The sequence below is a fragment of the Kogia breviceps genome, chromosome 10 (assembly GCF_026419965.1).
Source record: "Kogia breviceps isolate mKogBre1 chromosome 10, mKogBre1 haplotype 1, whole genome shotgun sequence".
In the NCBI taxonomy this organism is placed as follows: domain Eukaryota; kingdom Metazoa; phylum Chordata; class Mammalia; order Artiodactyla; family Physeteridae; genus Kogia; species Kogia breviceps.
This window is the reverse complement of record NC_081319.1, coordinates 2,566,229-2,586,685: the sequence shown is the minus strand read 5'-3', so window position 1 is coordinate 2,586,685 and position 20,457 is coordinate 2,566,229. Positions and strand designations below refer to the sequence as shown.

General features: G+C 59.1%; 1 protein-coding gene across 9 annotated transcripts in view; it reads left to right on the top strand.

The window, feature by feature from the left end:
• The window catches only part of IQSEC1 (IQ motif and Sec7 domain ArfGEF 1), a 311,767-nt gene that overhangs the window by 223,811 nt on the left and 67,499 nt on the right, over window positions 1-20,457 (top strand). Inside the window, exon 1 of one of the 9 annotated variants that reach the window (XM_067043347.1) lies at window positions 4,643-4,697. The exons of 7 other annotated variants lie outside the window; for them this stretch is intronic. The gene's annotated coding sequence lies outside the window, so the exon portion shown is untranslated. Of the gene's footprint in view, window positions 1-4,642; window positions 4,698-10,678; window positions 10,767-20,457 lie in introns of those variants that run through there. One more of the 9 variants, XM_067043346.1, reaches the window with a different exon arrangement.

Here is a 20,457-nt window from a genome sequence, read left to right as displayed (position 1 = left end):
AGCGTGGCGTACTCACAAGACATTTTAAGGGTAGCTTGACTTTGGGGGAAGCAGCTGAAGATGGGGGTGGGGAGGTGGGCCAGGGAGGCAGAAACTAGTTCTGGTGCTGAACTGGGAGCTTAGACTTTATCCTCCAGGCCATGGGGAGACTTACAAGGGTTTTGAACAGGGAAGGGATGTGATTGAAGCTGTATTTTTTTTTAAATAAATTTATTTATTTATTTTATTTATCTTCGGCTTCGTTGGGCCTTCGTTGCTGCGTGCGGGCTTTCTCTCTAGTTGCGGCGAGCGGGGGCTCCTCTTCATTGTAGTGCGTGGGCTTCGCATTGCGGAGCACGGGCTCCAGGCGCACGGGCTTCCGTAGGAGTGCCACGCAGGCCCGGTAGTCGTGGCGCCCGGGCTTGGCTGCTACGCGGCGTGTGGGATCCTCCCGGACCAGGGCTCGAACCCGTGTCCCCCGCCTTGGCAGGCCGTCCTTAGCCACTGCGCCACCAGGGAAGCCCTGAAGCTGTATTTTTGCAAGTTGTAAATAAGGGACAATGATGGATGGGGGGGGGGCTAGGGGGGTAACTTGAGTCCAGAAAGTATAGAACCGTGACTGTCCCGCCGAAGAGCGTCAGTTTGGTTTGCCGGGCAATGGGGAACGTTCTGGGTAATGACTGGGGGTGGGGAGGGGAAAGGAGCAGGATCAAGGCCATGGCTGATCCCCGGTGGGGTAAGTGGTTCAGTCTCCCTGCAGGAGGCTTTGCCCCCACTGACTTCTCCTTCCCACATGGGTGCCCAGTGCCGGTTCGTCTCTTCCTGCTCCGTGGAACTGATCTCCAGCCAGACAGACGGGATTGTTGCCAGGGCTGATCTGGAGAAGAAAGCTGAACCAGGAGTTTCCAGGCAGGGCGCTGCGGGCGGGAGAAGGAAAGGGGAAGAGCATGGTGGCCAGCCTGGAGGGGGCTCAGAAGTCACGCGTTCCACAGGCTAAGGAAGCTGACCCTCGGCTTCCGCTCCCACAGCCCAAGGCCGGGAGGCCCCACCTCCCGGCAGCAGTCCGCATCAGGCTGGCTCTTCCAGTGAGAAGGTTCTCGGTCTGGTCTGACGTCAGAGCTGCACGGAGCCTTGGCACTTGCCTTATCTCAGGCTTCCTGCCTGCTCGATTGAGGGGACCTCGAGGCTCAGAGGAAGACGATCCTCCCGCGGTCACACAGGGAGTTAGCCCCAGCCCGGGTCAGAGCAGGCCTCCCAACTACGCGTGCAGTCTCAGAAAGGATTCTTTTTAAAACATAATTTTTTTAAAACAGCAGTCCATGCAGAGGGCGCAAAAAATATTTAAATGGAACATTTCGGTGAAAAGCCATTCTCCTTCCCACGCTGGCCCCCAGTTCTCCACACCCTTCCCCAGGGCACCAGTGTACCTGTTTCTTAAGCATCTTTGTCAGGGATAACACATCCACACACCAGCAGGTACCCTATACCCTGCTCTTTTTCTTACATAAAAAAGAACACACCATACCCTGTACTGCACCTTGCTTTTTCCACTTACAAAGATACCTTGGAGATTGTTCCTTGTCCGTCAGGTACAGAAGCTGCGTCCTTTTTGACCGCTGCGTAGGTTTCCACCGGACAGATGTATCATAACAGGCATCTGTCAAGCAAGCCCTCTTTGGCGCGCTTTAGGTAACAAGAAGACTCCAATAATTTTTGTTCACTTTAAAGACAGGTGTTGCTTAATTTTTTTAAAGGCACATAAAGAAGAAGATTTAATCAGCCCGTGAGCCTGTGCCTATGTCCAGATAATCCCTGGCGACTTTTTACAAATCAACAAACCCTCAGAAAAGTATCAGGTGAAAAGTAAAAGCTCCTGCCACACGCATTCCACACACCTCAGCGCCCTCCCCAAGGCAGCCATCCATAGCAGGTTGTTTGGGTATGTGGGTACCCTCTCGGGGAGAAGAAGTAGGAAATTACAGTACGCATATATGTATAACCTTTTGCAATGAGCACAGGAGGGCTCTCAGCATACACAGTGTCCTGTCCCCTGCGGTTTTCAGCAGAAGTGCCTCCTGGAGATATTCCGCGAAGTTCCGGCCTGTGGGTGTGTTCATGCCGGCTCGCCCTCCCCCGATGTTGGACACCAGAGGTGTCTCTCTTCTTAGTTTGCTGACTGACACAGAGCGCTGTGTGCACTGCCCTTGCGTCTTTATGCCAGCATGCTGGATGGCTTTGCCAGATCACCCTTCAAAAACAGCTCGCCCCGTCTTGCACCTCACCCTCCAGTACTTCAGGTGCATTCATCTCCCACCTTCAACAGCAAAAGCATCATCATACTTGCTCTTTTCTGCCCACTTGGTAGACCCAAAACATGACAAGCATGCCGTGTTTGAGTTTGTATTTCTTCAATATGCATTTAATTACAAGTGAGATTGAGTATCTTTCCCTGAGCCGCTTGTTTCTGTCCTCTGCTCTTTTTTCTAATTGGTTAGTCATCTTTTCCTATAGCTCTGAAAGGGCTTTTTACTTATCCGGGAAAGTAACTTTCATCTCATTCTCCTCAATTAACATCTGTCATGTGTGCTGCAGATACTCTTTTTAAGTTTACCCTTTTGTGTTTTTTAACTCTGTGGTATGTTTCATTCCATTTAGAAGTTTTCATTCCTATATAGTTAAATTTATCAATATTTTCCTCCATAGCTTCTGGGAAGACAAATATTTATACAGTACATTTTACACAACCTTTTCACACATGATCACAGTTGATCCTCAGAGCAGCCTTTGAAAGGAGGCAGGGTGAGGGTTTTAATCATCAGGTCTGTCTTACAGATGAATTCACAGGAGGAACAGATTCTAAAACCCTTGCTCTTCCCGGGTCCCTCACCCGCCTTCCTGCCAGCCAGGTAACTCACTCCTGGCACCGACAACAAAAGGATGTAGCTTCTCTGGGAAAGCATTTTTAATTATTAAAACTACAACAATCTTTCCTTCAAGAGCTCTGTTTTTTTAAAGTTTTTGAAATTATAAAATTAGTTCATAGTTTTTAAAAACAAATTGTCCAATGATACAAGAGAGTGTAACACGGGGTTTCGGCGGGGGGCGGGGGGGCGCTCATGCCTTGCCCTGAAAGCCCATCCCCCAGGGGGACCGCTGTCCTGTGTGCTGTGAACACCAGTGGTGAGGAAGACCCAGCGGGAGCCGGACCGTTCCTTATCCGCCTCTGCCCATCACCAGTGCAGCTCAGGTGCTCATAAATGCTGCGAGACGAGACTGAGGTGGTCAGGCACCCCTCTTAGCTTACACTCTGCAGCCCCACAGGCCTGTGTTCAAATCCCAGCTCGGCCGCTTAGCCTGCCATGTGATTGTGGGCAGTTGACTTACCTTGTGTGTGCTGCGCTGTCCTTGCCTCTGAAATTGGGATAACGGTTTACACCTCAAGTAAATGACATTAACCTCATAAAGGGATGAACAGAATGTCCACCTCTCACCTCTGATCGGCCTGTCCCGTGGGGGGTCCACTGCCTACTCCCTCCTGGCCCCAGTATCCAGGGTCATGACACTTCACGGTGGAGAGTCAGGCTCCCTCCCCCCTCCGGAAGCCCAGAGAGGGGAAGTGCCTTGCCCAAGGTCACACAGCCCACGGAGGGCAGAGCCCGCAGAGACTCCAGTCTCCTGACTCATTACATCACTCGCCAGGCCGGACCACTGCGGCCCGTCCCCCGGCCTCCTGTCTCGCCGCTTCTGGCCACCAGGGGGCGCGCCCTAACCCAGCCCAGACTGCGGCTGCCCTTGCTCCCGCCCGGTGGGGGTCTCCCGGCCGCCCACGAGAGGAAGCGTTCCTTAATCCGGTGTTCAGGGCTGCCAGAGTCTCCCTACGCACCGGGCAGCGCGCCTTCCCCTGCTTGCTTGTTCCTTGGGTACAGTCTTCCCGGAGTGCCCTCCCCCTTCCAGCCCCTTCCCGCCTACTCCACGCCTTACCCACGGGGCTGGCCCCGCTCCGAGGCCGTGCCGCCCCACCGAGGCCCGTCCGCAGCATTCAGTGCGCGCCGAGTCCCTGTTTGCTGTGGGGTAAGGGGCGGCGCCGGCAGGCCCGGACCCCCCTCCCCAAACTGCCAGGAGCGCGCGTCCTGGAGGGGACACGGAGCCCCACGACCGCGCGGGGCGACTCTGGGCCAGTGGCTGCTGCTTTCTGGGCCTCGGTCTTCTCATCTGAGAACTGGGGAGGCTTCGGGGAGGGGGCTGGGCAGGGCCGGCGGGGACCGCAGTTCTCCGTGGGAGGGGCCTGCGGCAGCGGCTCCCAGGTGTTTCCCTAGGGGGTCTCGGGGCGTGTGAGCCAAAGGCCGGGGGCCCCAGCGCCCCTCCGCCGCGCTTGGCTGTGCGGACCTCGCTCCCCGGCCCGTCCCCTCGGCGGCCCCACCGCCCCGGGCGCCCTCAACTGGCCGGGGTTCGGGTGACGTCGGCGGCCGGGGCGGCACCCGTCTCCGCGCCCGCAGCCCCGTCCGGGGAAACTGAGGCCGGGCGCGGAGAGGCCGCGCACGCCACGGTCGCTGCGCGGAGGCTGGCCGGCCGGCCGGCGGCGCTCGGGCTCAGGCTGGGGCTCCCGCGCGCCCGCCCCCCCGCGCCGCGCGCCCGCCCGCCCGCGCTCCTGCCCGCCGCGGGGACGGCGGGGACGGCGGGGACGGCGCGCGCTCGGAGGCTGCGGGCGGCCCCGCGAGGTAGGAGGCGGGCCGGCGGGGGACGCGCGCGGCAGCGGGCGGGGCGGCCGGGGCCGGGGGCCGGGGGCCGGGGGCCAGGCCGGGGGTCGGCGGGGGCCGCGGTGCACCGACGCGCGAGCGGCTTTCGGGAGCCGGGTGGCTCTCGGAGGCTTTGCGGAGCCGGAGCCGGGACGAGGGCCGAGGCCGCAGTCGCGGGGACGCGGCGGGCCCCGGGGTTGCAGGGTCGGGCACCCGCGGCGCCGGGCTCGCGGGGATGGGGCGGGGGCGTCGGCGCCGGGCTTTCGGAACCGGCGCTCTGCGGTGTCGCTCCCTGGGTCGCAGGAGATGGAGCCTCCGCGGCTCTGCGGATCGCTCCTCCGAAACCTTGCGGACGTGGAAGGCGCGATCTGGGGGAGGGGGGCTGAGGATCTCCGCGTCTATGCAGCTGGCTGCCTGGGCTGGGAAACGTGAACCCAGGTCGCGAGGGTCGCAGGGGGAAGCTGCCCGCCCCCCCCTCCCTTTTCTCCCCCCTTCCGCCGTGCTCCCGCCTCTCCGCGGAGAAATCCTGCCGCGGGTCCAGGGTCCGGAGCCCGCGGGCGGGAGGTTGAGGCATCTCAGGAATTCGCTGTGAGCCAGTTAGACGCTCTTGGGGTGGGCTGGATGGCTGGCCCCGAATTCAGCCCTGCCCCGACCCTTTGCGTGACCTTGGGCAGCCCCTCCTCCCACTACCACGTGGGCAGGAGGCTGGCGGGTGGTCTTGGGGATCCTCTGGGTCAGACCCCCAGTGGGCGAGGAGTCGGTTTAAGGGGCCGTGCCTGGGGGCTGGAGGAGCCACTGCGATCTCCGGACCCAGTCCCAAATGGGGCAGGAGGCAGAGCAGTCTGTGAAGTGACGACGGGGCTGTCGCAGGTATCAGGACACTCTGTTCCACTTGCCAGCCTGCGGGGGGAGCCCTCGTGGACCAGGGGGCCCTGAGTGCGGGAAAGCCCTGCCCGGCCCAAACCAGCTGCCCCTGGGCTGTGAGGAGGCAGGGCCGGTTGCCAGAGGGGTGGCCAGGCCGTCACCCTGCCCCCCACAGTCATGGGGGGCGCCCGCCCTCCCAAGTTTCTGCCACGCAGTTGCCCCTTTAAATCGCTAAGCTCTCGGCTGTCACAGCTGATCTGTGTGCAGAGCAAACGGAGCAGAAAGATGACAGTGGGTGTCCCCTCCCCCGGGCCTGTCCGAGAGATGAGGCGGCTCGCAGGCCAGCGGTCCCCTCTGCCTGGCCGGCTTTGTGCGCTAGGCTCTGGGCGTGCTCCATCACGGGGTGGGTGCGGGGCACTTGCTCTGCACCGGGGAGCCCCTGCTCCGCTCGGTGGTCAGGCACCGCCAGACAGCGCGCGTGCCGGCCTGCGCAGCCCCTGGGAGCAACTCGGAACGAAGGTGACCTCTGGTCACCCTTCCCTGCCCCCAGCTTTACGCCTGGCTCCTCCCTTGGGCCGGCACCGTGGCCAAGCCTCTGAAACCGTGTGTGGCCAGAGATCCCATGTGCAGCAGTTGGCTTTGAGAGGAGAGAAAAGCAGCAGCCCCAGGCGCCGCAGAGACAGGAAAGGACAAGCTAAGAGGTGTTCGGGGTGCCACAGTGGCACGGCCCAGCCCCTGGGCATCAGCGTCTGGGGATGGAGCATCTGGGGGCCAGTCTCCTATTAGAGATGGAGGAACTGAGGCTGGAGAGAGGCAGGGACATGTCCAAGGTCGCACAGCGCCCCAGTGTCCCCAGCTCTCCAGCAGTCTAGCCGTCCCTGGGGAAAAGGCTCAGAGGACTCGGTGCCCCCCCAGAGGCCCCTGCAGCGGAGGGACAGGGAGGGGGGACCCGGGCCCCCGCACAGGTTGCAGACATTAAGCAATCTTGAGTCCCGCGAGTGGAGTTGCCACCCTCTCCCGTGGCTGCCTGCCCTTCCAGCACTTCTCTGCTCACCCCGTGGCTGCCAGCCCCACAACGACACCGTGGTCTCGGTCGTGCCCCTGCCCTGTCGTGCAGAGGCGATGCCAGGGCCAAGCCAGCACCGGGACCCTCTGTGTCCTCACCTTTCCTCCAACCAGTGTTCTAACTGCCGGGGTGCTAAGCACCTAGGCGTCCCTGGAAGAGCGCAACCGTCCTCTGTTCTCGTAGTGAGCTCCCCGTCGCCGGGGTGTGCAAGCTGCAGCTGAATACTCGCCGGTTAGGGAGGCCGTGAATTTGGCCTCTGGTGGGAGGACTGACCACATGTCTCGTCACCGCCCCACCCTGTCCCTCAGAATTAGGGGGTAGGGAACGGGGTTGCTTGCACCTATCCGGAGATGATGTTTCTTGCACGAAAGAGGCTGGGTGAAGGCACTGGGGCGGGTGCCTGTGTGAGGCCCAGGGCTCCACCTGCCGCCGTTGTTCAGACCTGGTGTCCACACTGTGACCCGCTTCTGGGGGCAACGTCTTCCGGTGCCTGCCGCCTTCCCACCGGGCCCAGCCTTCCGCCCTTTGCCCGTCCTGGCTCCTGCAAGTATACCCATCCCACCTGCGCCACCCAGAAACCTGGGCTCGGCCTTCACCCGTGGGTGTCACCCCTGCGGCAAAACGTGCCCAGAGTCTCTGTGTCTGCCTCCCCTGGGGGTCGCGTTGCCACCGAACTGGGGTGGGGGGCAGTGTGCAGGGACATAGGTAGGCCTGACTGCAGGACACCCCCCCCCCCCCCGCGCGCCACTGCCTGAGCTCTTCGGTGGCCCTGCCACACAAGTGCCGGCTTGGAAAGGCAGGGTGCGGGCGGCCAAGTTCTCGGTGACTCTTCGAAGAGCTGAGTGTGTGTGGCCCGGACGATCCAGTACGATTGCAGTTCACACCCAGCAGGCATCTTGTAAGCATCTACTCCGTGCGTGACCTTGTCACGGGGTCTCACTTGCAGCAGCCCATTTCATCTTCGAAAGCACAAACCCATCTGCTAATGTATATGAAGCCTCTAGAAGCGTAATATCAAAACGATGATGTCAGCCGCGCGGGCCAATGGGACCCACTGAGAATGCTGCGCACCCCCGCCCCCCGCTGGCCCGGAGTCTTTTCCGTGACTTGGGCCCTAGCGTCCCGACAGCTTGGCAGTTTGCGCACCCAGATGGCCTGGGGAGGCGCTGGGGGTTATAGGGTGCTCAGAGGGGACCGAGCCCCTGAATCCACGCGGGCTGTGTGGACGGAGGTAGGAAGGCTTGCAAAGGGCACATGCGTTTGTGCCTCATCTGCTGCCTCTTTCGAAGGAAGTCCTGTGCTCAACTGAGGTGGGTCCAAACAAGAAAAAAGGGAGTGAGTTGCCCTCATTGGAGGTATACAAGCTGCGGCAGTCGAGAAGACTTCTGTGCCTCAGTTAGGCGAGATGCCCTGGAGGGCCATTTTAGCTCCAGGACTCCAAGAGCCAATGACTTTTTTTTCTTTTTTTAAAAAATTATTATCTGAGGACTTAGTGAAAGCTGTCAGGATGGTAACATAGGTTTGGAAAAAGGCTCAGTGCCAGTCTGTTGTAATAAAGCCAATTGCCTCGGGGTATTATGGGAACACTCCATTATTCGGCTCCTCCAGATTCGGAATTAGGACCAGGATTTGGACTTGGCCGAGGGGCCTGAGGATTTGGCGTGAAGCAGGAAGGAAACTGAGAGTCTTACGGCCAATCCAGGAGCCCTGGGGTCACCGTGGGTCAGACCTGAACTCCTTGTTGCTTTGGACAAGTTTCTTCCCCTCCCTGAGCTGAAGAAGTTCGAAAGAGTCCGGAAAGCCCTTTGGAAATTGTAAGGGTTGGGGGCCGGGAGGAGGGGCTGACGCAGCAGATCCTGATCGTCTCAGGTGCATGGACCAGCCGAGGGCCAGCCTGCCGCTGGGATGGGTTCAAGTCCCGGCTCTCAGCTCCCTAGCTTCCTGGACCTCCGTGAGCCTCAGTCTCCTCCTCTTTAAAATGGGAGTGATGACAGGGCCAGCCTCCTAAGGCAGTTAGGAAGGTAATTCTGGAAAGTGTGTCAATGTCCTACAGCTAGTTTCCATTTTCTCCTTTGGGGATATTGAGGAGCCAGTATTCCTAAGGCCTCAAAGTCCAAATAGAAATGCCAGCTCTGTTGATTTTCTCATTCAGCAAATATTTATGGAGCGCCTGTGATGATAGCACAGGAGCCACACAGACACAACGCCTTGCCCTCCAGGAGCTTTGATTTCAGCAGCGGGAGACCCACAACAAAAAAGAAAACAAAACACAGAGAATTTCAGTGAGTGCTCAAAAGAATGAGTCTGCCCTGGTCGGTGTTAAAGGTGCTTTAGCATGGAAGAACTCTTCCGGAAGGGGGAGGAGAGGAGCCCCCTCACCCTCTCTGGGCTCCGGAGACCTAGATTCCAGTCCCGGCCCTGCTGGCCTCCCACTTGCTGTGCAGACTTGGGCACTTTCCTTCCTGTCTGATCCTCGCTTCTCGTTTGTGAAATGAGACAGCAGGTGGGCTCCTCCAGCTCGGGTGCCGTGCGTGGCTGGGCTGTCTGCCCTGTGGGGCCGCACTGAAGTCTGCACGGCCGTCGTAGCTGGGGTCCCTGCCTGTCCCCGCCGTGTGCCACACCACACATACCTTTCCATTTTAGACGGGACAGGTAACGTGTCAAACAGAAAGGCAGAAAGACAGGCACGCAGCAGCTTCAGGGGAGAGAAGAGGCACGCACACGTGGGACCGCCACCCGCGGCCCGAGTCGAAGCGCCGCCAGAAGCCCCCTGCCCCACCCCGTGGGCTCCCCCCCCACCGTGAGCCCCTCAGGGATGCTCGCCATCCCGATTTCTGTGATAATATCGCTCTGGCTGTCCCTGTCCTACCACCTGTCTGAACAACTCTTTCCCACGTGGCCTTGTCCTTATTTTTGACTTGTTTACACACAGCCTTAGGCTGTAGATACTCGTTTGGGTCTGGCTTCTGCTTCAAGTCACGAGGAGCTGTTGCTTGTCCTTGTCACGGCTGCGTAGTATTCCACGGCATCGCCAGGCCACGGTTTATTACCCAGTCTCTGTGATGGACACACAGGGTGTCTTCAGTTCGGGGCTGTGTTCTTGAACCTGCCCACGTCCTAGTGCACGCATGACCTCCTTCCCGGCATCTGTGTGGAACTGGGCCACACAGCACGCGCACGTTCAATGTCATAGAGCAGACCAACGGGTCCTTCCGTCCAGTCGCCCCCCGACCCCCCAGGGGCACCACCTATTGTCACTCTGCCGTTTTTTGCTCTCCTGGTGGGTGTGTAATGGTTTTAATCCGCATTTCCTTGACCGCTGGTGGGGTTGAGCATTTTTCCCACGGTTATTGGCCGTTTGGATCTCCTCCTCCGGAGGTGACTGTTCAAGCTTCTTGCCTCCCTTGGGCTTGTCTGTTTTCTTGTTGATTTGGAGGATTCTTTAGGTATTCTGGATTCCAGTCCTTTGTCAGTTGTATACGTTGTAAATATCTTGCATTTTTCACTTTTCCTGGGGTCTTGGAATGAACGTCTTCATTTCAGAGTTCTTAATTTCTATCAAATCTATCTTTCACTTTATTTTTGTTTTGTGTTTTGAGAATCCTTTCCTACCCTGTGGTCATGAATTCACCTTTCGCATTAGATCTTTAGTCTACGAGGAATTGATGTTAGTAAAGCGCGTGAGTTAAGGCTGTCACTTCCCACACGCACGCACACGCACACGCACACGCACACCCCGTTTCCCAGCCTGCCCAGCGCCGTTGGGTGACACGTGTGTCCCTTTCCCGGGCAGGCGGGAGCCCAGGCCCGCAGGCTCTGGCCTGGGAACCCCGGCAGGGACAGCCCCCGGGGGCAGGGCAGGGCGGACGGCCCTCCCCCACTGGACCAGCTGCAGCTCCTGCCAAACAGGTCTGTGGGCCCCGTCACGTGTCCAGCTGGCGCTGACTCGGGCTCTGGCGGATTAAGCAGGGGCTCAGGGCTTACGACCCGCACCGTCCGCCGCGCAGACCCCCGGGAGGGCCGAGGGAGCTCAGCTCCGGGAGCTGCAGAGGAGACCCCCAGAGGCCAGCGAGGCTGCGCCGTTTGCCTCAGGACACCCCCAGCCGGGGCACTGCAGCAAGGTAAGAGAGGGCCGGGGGGCCCTGGCTGTGTCTTCCCTGCCCAGCTCTGGGAACTTCTGTCTGGAAAATTAAACGTCCCCCCCTCACTCCCCCGCGCAACCTCTTTCCATCCGGGTGTGTTGGGGGAAGCCGAGAGCCGGGAGGTGGAGGGCGGCGGCCGAGAGCAAGGACCTGCCGGTCTCAGGCCCCTGTGCACACTCACCCACTCGGGCTCACACACGCATGTACACGCACCTGCCCACCGGCTCCCGAGGGGCTCCGCGTCCTCTTCGGTGACGAGGGCCTGCCCACTGGCGGGGGGCGAGGGGGGACGGGGGTGGCACTGCCAACCTCCAGTCTCTGCCCTTCAGATCCTGGTGCCTCCCCCCCCCCCCCGCAATGGCCGGTACCTTCGTGCTCCTGGAGTCTTCGGGGAGAGGAAGAGGGAGAAGAAGTGGGTGTGTGCTGAGCACCGTCTGTGTGCGGGGAACCTCCCCTGGGGTGATCTCTATTCCAATCCTGCAAGGGAGGGAAGATACGCCCATTTAATAGATGAGGAAACTGAGGCTCGGAGATGCACTGTGGCGCAGCTGGGGCCCGGGCTGAGAGGACGGTCCCCGGCATCTCAGCAGCCGGCCTGTGTGACCCCAGGAGTCTCAGGCTCTGCTCACCCACTGCCCAAAGGCACAGTCCCTCTGGTGCGGAGCTGCTGCTCCCTGGGGCTCTTTGAGAACTCTGGGTCCTTGCGGGGGGCATCAGGGCGGGAACAAGAGCCGGCGGCCCTGGGCCCAGCTCAGCCTAGGCTAGCGGGTAAGACTCGGGCTCCGTCTCCTCGTTCTTGCCATGGTGGGGTGACAGTAGTAAGCCCCACCTCTCCAGGTTGCTCTGAAGTGCCACCGTGCATGAAAGGGCTTCCAAACACGGCCGCTCCCAGCAGGCACTCGGGCACTTAGCTTTTGTTTTTACAGGGAAGGTCAGTACCTGAGCGCAGTGCGTCCTCTGAATTTCTGAGCTCCTGTGCATGTCTTTGCTTCCTGGGCTTTATGCATGCACTTATTGCTATGAGTTTAATACTTGCTTAGGAAACACAGGCACGTGGTAAAGTGTTCAACGTTATAAGAGTATACAATGCAAGCGATGTATGCCCCCGCGCCATCCCCAGAGCACACGGGATGAGCATCTGGGGGGGTATCTGGTCAGAAATGTTCCTATATATATATTTGTTCCTCTGTCATATTTTAAAGAGAGCACCCAGCAGCTTGCTCTGCCCCTACCCTGTGACTTCCCTCTGGGCCTTTAAATCCACCCACTCGGTTAGAGAGCCGGATGGCTGCTTCCCTGCAGAAGGCACGCATATTTGTGGATGCTGGCACCAGATCTTCCTCGTCAGCAGTACTGGAGGGAGGCTGCAGCCTGGCACGGGGCAAACGGGGATTGTTGAGCTGCAAAGAACGGTCCCTCTGTGCCCAGTGAAGGCCCCAGCTGGAGCCCGGCTCCCCCTCCTCCCCGCTCCAGCAGATCTGGGTCTGGAGCAAGGGCGGAGCCTGGGGGCCTGGCTGAGGCCCAGCCCGCTGCCAGCTGTCCGTCGGGTGACCTTGAGCCTCCTCTGGGTTCCCGCCTCGGTGCGGAAACCCAGGGCGCGCGGTGGCCCCAGTGAGAGGACCAAGGGTCTGTCTTCTCGAGGACCCGGCGAGCCACGCCTCCCCCATCCCGCCCAGGGAAGAAGCGCATGATGTAGGCTGGAGTTCTCACTGCTTCCCCTGGAGCTTTGATGGTGCTCTCCGGGAGACAGCCGAGACCAGCGCTAAGTCTCACTGATATATGTTCTCTGTGGGCCTTGTGACTCCTGGACCTGCGGGCTTCTTATCTCTGCCAGGGAAAGCTCCCAGAGGGCTGGGGGCAGGGCTTTATCTCTCCCAGCCTCTGAGAAAGGCAGGCAGCAGGTGGCCACAGGCGGCAACCTACCCTATGTGCGTGACTAGGAGGCTTCGTCAGAAAGGCTCCCTGCCCCCTTGAAGCAAGAGCAGGATCCACCGTCGGTGTCGGGAGGGTGGCCGGTTGCCCAGTGGGGCCGAGCTCCAGGCGCTGCCCGTGTGCAGATGTTCAGGTTGTGCACTGCACAAGAGCAGTTGGCAAAGGAAGAATGCACTGTTACCAAGCCACAGGCCCGAGAGGCTGTGTCCACCAGAAGAGGGCGCTTTTTCCAAATTCACAGGCAGGCCCTACATGCTCACTAGTGAAGGAGAGGTGCCTGGTGAGGTGTGTGCTCTCCACTTACGCGGTCTTCCTCTGCTCAGTTTTCTAGAATCTCCCTCCAGGACTCTGCTGGTAACCCCAGGGGAAAGGCAGCTCCAAACACTCTCCTCTGTCTGTGGGAGCAGCTTGGGTAAACCCAGCCCAGTGGATCCTGGGAGGGAACGGGGCCATGGCTCAGAGTAGACCTGCATCCACATTGCAGCTCTAGCTGTTCCTGGTCAGGACTCCTCAGCAGAGACCCTCCACTTTTGCACCTGTTAATACTCCCACCAAAGCTCAAGTATGAAGGACCCTTACCTCTGTGCCCAGCCCCTTGAGCAGGGCCTCTTTATTTATGAAGGCGTGTTGATGTGGGGACAGGAACTCATATGAGCTCATCTCATGCACAAATATTTCTCCAGCGCCTAGTGTGTGCCAAGCTGGCAGTAAATGGTGAGTCCCACAGACGTGACTTTTATCCTCATGGAGCTGTCCAGTGAGGGAGAGGGAAATGCCCCCAAGACCAGCATGGACCAGGGGCGGGAGGACTTGCTCAGTGGGGCCTGTAAGGAGGTCAGGCAAGGCTTCCTTGAAAGCGGAGTCAGGGATATAAGTAGGTGAAAAGAGAGAGACGTAGGCACCCGGCAGTGGGAACAGCACGTGTAAAGGCCCAGGGGCAGGAGCCAGCTTGGCAGGTATGAGGCTGGAGCCGAGACGGAGGCCAGAGGCAGAGGCAGCGGCCGAATCCACAGGGGCTTGTGGGCGTGGTGAGCAGTTCGCTGCTCATTTCTTAAGCCGCGAGGAGCCAGGGTTTGAAGCAGGTCAGTGACTTGTTAGATAAAAGTGTCAGTGAAATTGGGTTTGAGTCCTGGCTCTGCTTCCTGATCAAGCTGCCCTCCCGCTGTATGACGGGGACGGGGGCGGTGGGGTGGAGGGTGTCTCAGGTTGTGCCGGAAGGAGGAGATCTGAATGAGGACGCTTACCGTGGGGTCCAGAGGCTGCCTCAGCTGCCCCTGTGGGCCCCTGCCCCGTGGCTGGGCAGGAGGCTTGGGGCTGGGAAGGCCAGACTGCAGTTCTCCAGCAGGGCGACAGGTGGCGCCAGCCCCTCAGAGGTGACCGGTGGGCTGGCCCAGCAGGGACCAGCACAGGTCAGGTGGGGTTGGGTCTAGCTCTGGTCAGGCCGGGGCGGGGCCCCGCTTGCCCTTGCCCTCACCCGCACCCCAAGTGGCACCCAGACTGCTGGTTCGGTGGCTCCAGCCCGCAGTTGCCAGCACCCCGTCTTTCATCCCCTCCGAGGACCATCCATCCGTTGTGACCTGAGCTGACGTTTTAAGCCGATCTAAATTTGCCACCAAGCCTGACGGGGGGGACAGCCGGGTGAAGCCACCCTCTGCAGGGGAGTACTGCGGTCCAGATCTCCACTCTGCGGCCTCAGCCAGTGAGATGCGGGTGATGGGGTGCCCCCTCCCAGGGGGGCGTGCGTCAGCACACACTGAGTGCCCGAGGAATGCTGGCCCAGCCAGGGCTGGGCACCCAGGAGGCCTGCAGGGCCTGGCCGTGCCTCCCCTGCTCCACCGGGGCCCCCGCAGCTGGCATGGGGGCTGCAAGCCCAGGAAGGCGACATGTGTTGGGTGAAGACGTGCCTTACCCCCCAGAGGCTGAGCCCCAGCGTGGGAACGCGCACACCCGGCCCATCGGCGGTATCACATCCCAGCTCCCTGAGGCTGGTGTGCCATCTGGCACCTTGGGCAAGTGGTTCGGTCCTTCTGAGGCCTACTCCTCCTGTAAGATGTGGAGGGTACCCTCTCTGCAGGTGGCAGGGCTGATCGCCTGACGGGAGTCCCTTGGAGCACCCAGCAGCGAATTGGGCGCCCAGTGCCCCTGGGAGTGCAGCCAGCCAGCCGTGCCTCGGAACCGTGGGTGGTCACTAGGGGAGACCAAGGGCCGAAGCTGGAGCCACGACTGCAAGCAGCCTTCAGTAAGCTGGCTGACCAAAGCCCGGGGGAATTTACTGGAAGGTAGCATTGTCCCCAGACTGCCCAGGAAGGACAGGAAACAGGCCCGCGCACAGGGCCCCCCCCGAGGGCAGGAGGCAGTTTTCTCTAGGAATGCCCCCCGGAAGGGGTGCCTACTTGTCCGTGCTTGGGTGCCCGCAGGCAGGACCGAGCCCCGTGAGAGGCCCACCGGGTGCAAATGCTCCCAGGACGGAGCACTGCGGGAGGGAAAGGAGGGATCCTGGAATAGGACGTGGCCGGAGGGAAGCCGCCCAGGTCCAAGCCCAGCACCCCCAGCGCTGGCTCTCTGTCCCTGGCCCCCTTGCACCCCGCTGGACTCGATATGGGTTCCTCTTCACCAGCGTGACAATTACTGGACACATCGCTGACACTGAACAAACTGTTGTGTGCTTGTAATTACAAATTACGTTTCTAACACTCCAGGGGGTTCCAAACCTTGATATCTGTGCTATTAACACATAAATTACAGTCATTTGTGGAGATTGCCAGAGAGACCAGAATTGTCTGTGGATTGTGTTCTGTAAGAGATGCTCATTGGCGGATGTGCTCCAGGAGCCTGGAGGGGCCCAGTGTGGGCCTCGAGCTTTGCTCCTGTTTCATGGGGTCAGATTCTATTCCCAGCCCTAGACTTTTTTTTTGGCTGCGTTGGGTCTTTGCTGCTGCACGTGGGCTTTCTCTAGTTGTGGCGAGCTGGGGCTACTCTTCGTTGCGGTGCACGGGCTTCTCGTTTTGGCTTCTCTTGTTGTGGGGCACGGGCTCTAGGCATGTGGGCTTCAGTAGTTGTGGCATGTGGGCTCAGTAGTTGTGGCATGCGGGCTCAGTAGTTGTGGCTCGCAGGCTCTAGAGTGCAGGCTCGGTAGTTGTGGCGCACAGGCTTAGTTGCTCCGCGGCATGTGGGATCTTCCCGGACCAGGGCTCGAACCCATATCCTCTGCATCGGCAGGCGGATTCTCAACCACTGCGCCACCAGGGAAGTCCCCCAGCCCCAGACTTTTCACACATGGACCCCCAGGTCGGAATCCCAGCTCTGCCAGGACCGGCTGAGTGGCCTCCAGCCACTCACCTCTCTGTGTCTCTATTTCCTTATGGACTAAATAACGGGACTTGATGAGCGATTGCTAGACATAGCGGCCGTCCAGCTGCAGGCACCCGCCTCCGTGCAAGAGGTGCCCCCGGGGGCCTTTTCTCCTCTCTCACAATGCAGCAGGTGCACAGTGAGGCAGCAGCCAGGCTTTGTTCCCAAGAGGAGGGAGGGGCCCCAGGGCCCTGGAACCCCGCCTTCGGTCCCGCTGGCACCAGGCGGCCCTCCCCAGCCTTAGGTTGCTGTGAACTCCTTACGTGCTTCAGGGCGTTATTTCTGGCTGCAGAGAGTGTACCCTCAGATTCCTGGGTTTCTGCAAGTGTAAGACCCACAGAGGCCACAGGTGGGTGTGAAGTGATTCCAGGTGAGCTATAGATGCTGCATTGGGTGACACGGAGCCAATCATATGAACCCGGGAGAAAGCTAGTCCCCTCCTGGAGTTCTTTTAGCCCCTCCGTTTACACTGAGCCCAGAGTGTTGGTTGGGGCTCATATCTCTTTAATGCCTCTTTATCACTCCAAAAGAAGCTTAATTCTATTTCCTTGTTTTATAGGAAGTAATGTGTCACATGGTTAAACAGTGGAAGATATAAAAGGCTACAAGGCAAACAGTGAGCTCCCTCCCAGCCCCAGCCCCCCAGAGGTAACCACCGTCCAGGGATACTTTGTGTGTCTATCAGCGTGTGGGGGGTGTGTGTGTGTGTGTGCCTTTTTTTTAGGCCCACACAGCATTCTAAGTTTAGCCTTTTCACTAATAATATATCTTGTATCTCATTCCCTATCAGAATAGAAAGAGCATCCTTCTTCTGTTTTATGACTGCCCTCCGTAACATGGATTCTCTAGATCGGCTAATCTCTGTTCTAAAGAAAGACAGAGCAAGCCTCAAGCATAGGCCTTCTTCTGATAACAAGATGTGAGCAGGATTTTATAACCGTGTTTTGGTTTGGGTGATTTCTTTTCATGAGAAAGTTCAATTTATGCCCAGCGAGACTGGCTTCTCACAGGTGGAGCAGATATAACGTGCGCCTGATATGAAGAGTCGTATTAAGTAATTGGTATACAGGTGCTTCTGTGGTCGTTGGGAAAAGTAACCTGGGGATAGATCCAGGCCTGTCCTGCCAGCTTCCTCCCCACCGACACACACCCATAGGGTGAAAGCCCAGCCCCATCCTCTGGCCTCGTTCCTCACGCCGCACCCATCCCCACACTTCACGCTCCCACATATGCTGTTCCTGTACGTGGGGTGCCCTTCAGCGAATTCCCATCCATGCCACAAATCCCAGCACAGGCCTCACCTCCTCCAGGAAGCCCTCCCTGATGGCCACCCCCATCAGCTCACAGTCATTCCTGCCTCGGTGCCAGGTTGATCCCACGGTTTCATCGATCACCCACTGTAGCGCCCTGGCGCAGTGCGAGATCCTCAAACCTCTGCAGGTGTCAGAATCACCTGGAGGGTGAGAATGTACGTGTCTCAGAATTCCCGGCTGGGACTGCGGTTGCTGCTGTTCCTGGGACCACACTCTGAGAACTGCTGGTGGAGGGGCAAAGACACAGTGTTCTCCTGGGTCCTCCTCCTGGCTCCCTCATTTATGGGCTGTGTGTCTCTGGACAAATGACTCACCCTCTCTGGGCTTCAGAGCCTTCGTGGGAAACCGAGAGGTGACCCCACCGTGTAGAGAATTGTGTGAACGTGTGTGGAAGCAGGGCTGGCCTCGACCCACATGACTTGCCTCCCGCCCCCTCCCCACCGAACTTCCCGAGGGCAGGGCCCACATCTGACGTGTCTCGGATGCTCTGAGACACCCAGGCTGTGCGTGGGGGGCAGCTGGTGGCCACATTCAGGAACGCACACCTGCCGGTTATCCGTTTATTCAAATCGTGAAGCAGATGTTGCCCATCTCCCGCGCCCATTGATTCCAAGTCCGCGGAGCCGGGTCAAGCTGGTCGAAATCTTCCTCCCACGGGCACCAGAGAAGGGGTTGTTTAAATCAATAACATAAAGAAGATTGCAGAGGGGAACGTTTAACCCACTTAAGAGAAGCCGTTGTTTTCGGAGCACTTGGTGGCGTCCGTCTGCAAAACAGGCGTCCCAAGCACGTGTTATGAAAGGACGCTCTCTTCATTAAAGCAGAGGGCCACTGAGGCTCGGCTTGGCTGGCCCTTGGCGGCGGTGTGGGCGTGACAGTTAAGAATCACTGCCGCCAGCGGGGTGGTCCGTGGCAGGGCAAGGCCTAGCAGCCCCTCTCTGCCCCCTTTTAGCGCAGGTGGGCCCTGGTGACACGCAACTTCTGGGAAAGAAAGCCAAACGCCTCAAGAATGGTCACCCGCTTTGCCCCAGGGGTACCTTCTCTTTAGAGAATCTTCAGCTGACAGGTTCCTTGAGTACTGGGCACCCTGGTTATGAGAAGCAGTGTCTTTGAAGACCAGTTTCACGAGAAGAGGGGCGTTGGCCCAGACTGGATAGGAGCAGGGTGTGAACGGGGCGCGCGAAGGGGGCTGGCCCCGTGGCTGGCCCTGAAGCAGAGTGAATCCGGTTTTACGTGACCTGTTTGTTCATCATTGACTGAGCGCGTGCTGCAGACCAGGCGCCTTCCGGACGCCGGGGACACCGTGGCGACGCTTCGTTCTGCTACAGACGATCGACGGTAAACAAGGGGGCGAGTAATTGAGCCGGATGAAGAGGCGGTGAGATGGGCTTTAAAGGGAATTAGACAAGATGGAGGGAACGGGGGTGTGCTTCACCTGGGGGCGGCTTAGGCTGTTCTCGGGCACGGAGAGTGGGCACGGGGCAGTCCTGGCCCAGCCTGGAGCCCATTTCCCGGAGCTGTCCCCGAGGGGGGGGCTCGGCGTAAGCCTCGTGGGCCGTACCCCTCCGTCCCTGAGATCCGGCGGTGGCTTCCTTGTACCAGCAGCCAGGAAGAGAGGGTTGAGTGTGAGGGGCGCTCCTGATTGTGTCCTGGGGCCGGCAGGGCCCCCGGACGGGGAGCGTGAGGAACAGGGCCATTTCGGGGCCGAGGGGGCTCCCGGGGAGGAGACTATCGCTGGTGAAAGCAGTTCTGCTTCTGAGTTTCTTCCTGACATTGTCAGGCCCCTTGAATCCCGCAAGAAATCCAGCAAATGGCCATTTCCCGGCCACTTGAATAGGCTCACACGACTCAAGCGGCCGCACGTAGAAGCCTCGGCTCTGTTTTCTGCAGGCCCTTCCCCCCGGGGCTTCAGGACGAGCTGTCCCGCTGTCCTGGCCGGGCCCAGCAGAGGGACGGGGGCAGAGGGGCTGCTGCCCAGACCGGCGAGGGATGCGGTGAGCACGGTCTCACCTGTGGCCACCGCCCCCGTCTTCCTTCACTTTGATAACAAACGGGCATCTGCTGTGTGGCAGGGGTGGCAGGCGCTCTGGGGGTCCAGGCTAGGAGGTCTTCTTAGAGGAGGTGATCATTCTTGGCTGTTCTCTCTTTTTTTTTTTTTTTTTTTTTAACATCTTTATTGGAGTATAATTGTTTTACAATAGTGTGTTAGTTTTTCCTTTACAACAAACTGAATCAGTTATACATGTACCTATGTTCCCATATCTCTTCCCTCTTGCATCACCCTCTCTCCCACCCTCCCTTGGCTGTTCTCTTGACTTTGTCAGTCGCTGAGCGTTGTCGTGCTAGGTGTGTCAGAGCGCCACAGAGCCACCCCATCCCCTGTGGGGGTTTTCTTCCTCCTTGCACCTGACCCCGCGTCCCGACCACGTGGCTCGATTATTGTAACCCTCCTGGAGGAGCTTTCCCAGGCCCTTGCAGGACTGTTCACCCATTTGTCAACTGTTGGCGTTAATAACAACTGCATCGAATTTTTAGTGTGTTCATTTAAAGACCACAAGAAAAGACCTCCGTACACCGCCAACCACGAGGGTTCCCTCCCTCTGCGGCTTCCTTTGCCAGAGCAGTGGAAAGGAGCTGAGGAAAGGACGCCCTGTTCTTGGCTGTGCCCCAGACCGACTGGGGGACCGTAGGACTCAGGTTCGTCATCTGAATAAGAGCAGGCTGCACTGGGTCGCGGCAACTCCTTCCAGCTCTCAAGTTCTAGGGTACGCTAATGTTAAGGCCGCTTTCGTCTCACCAGCATGGGTCAGGGCTTGGCCAACCCAAGTACCAGTGAGTTTTTTGTGGTTGGGACCCATTTCCCCTGGCACCAGGACAGGTGTCTGGAACCAGGCCAGTTATGTGAAGCAGTAGTCGCACCTGAGCCCCACCACTGGGAGAGTGATGGAGCGCCATTGTCCCCGCCCTCAAGGTGCCCACAGTCTGGGTGAGGGGTTCTCACTTAGCCTAGGGGGGCGGGGGCACTAGAGGAGGCTTCAAAGAGAAGGTGACATTCGGGCTGGGCCTTGAAGGTC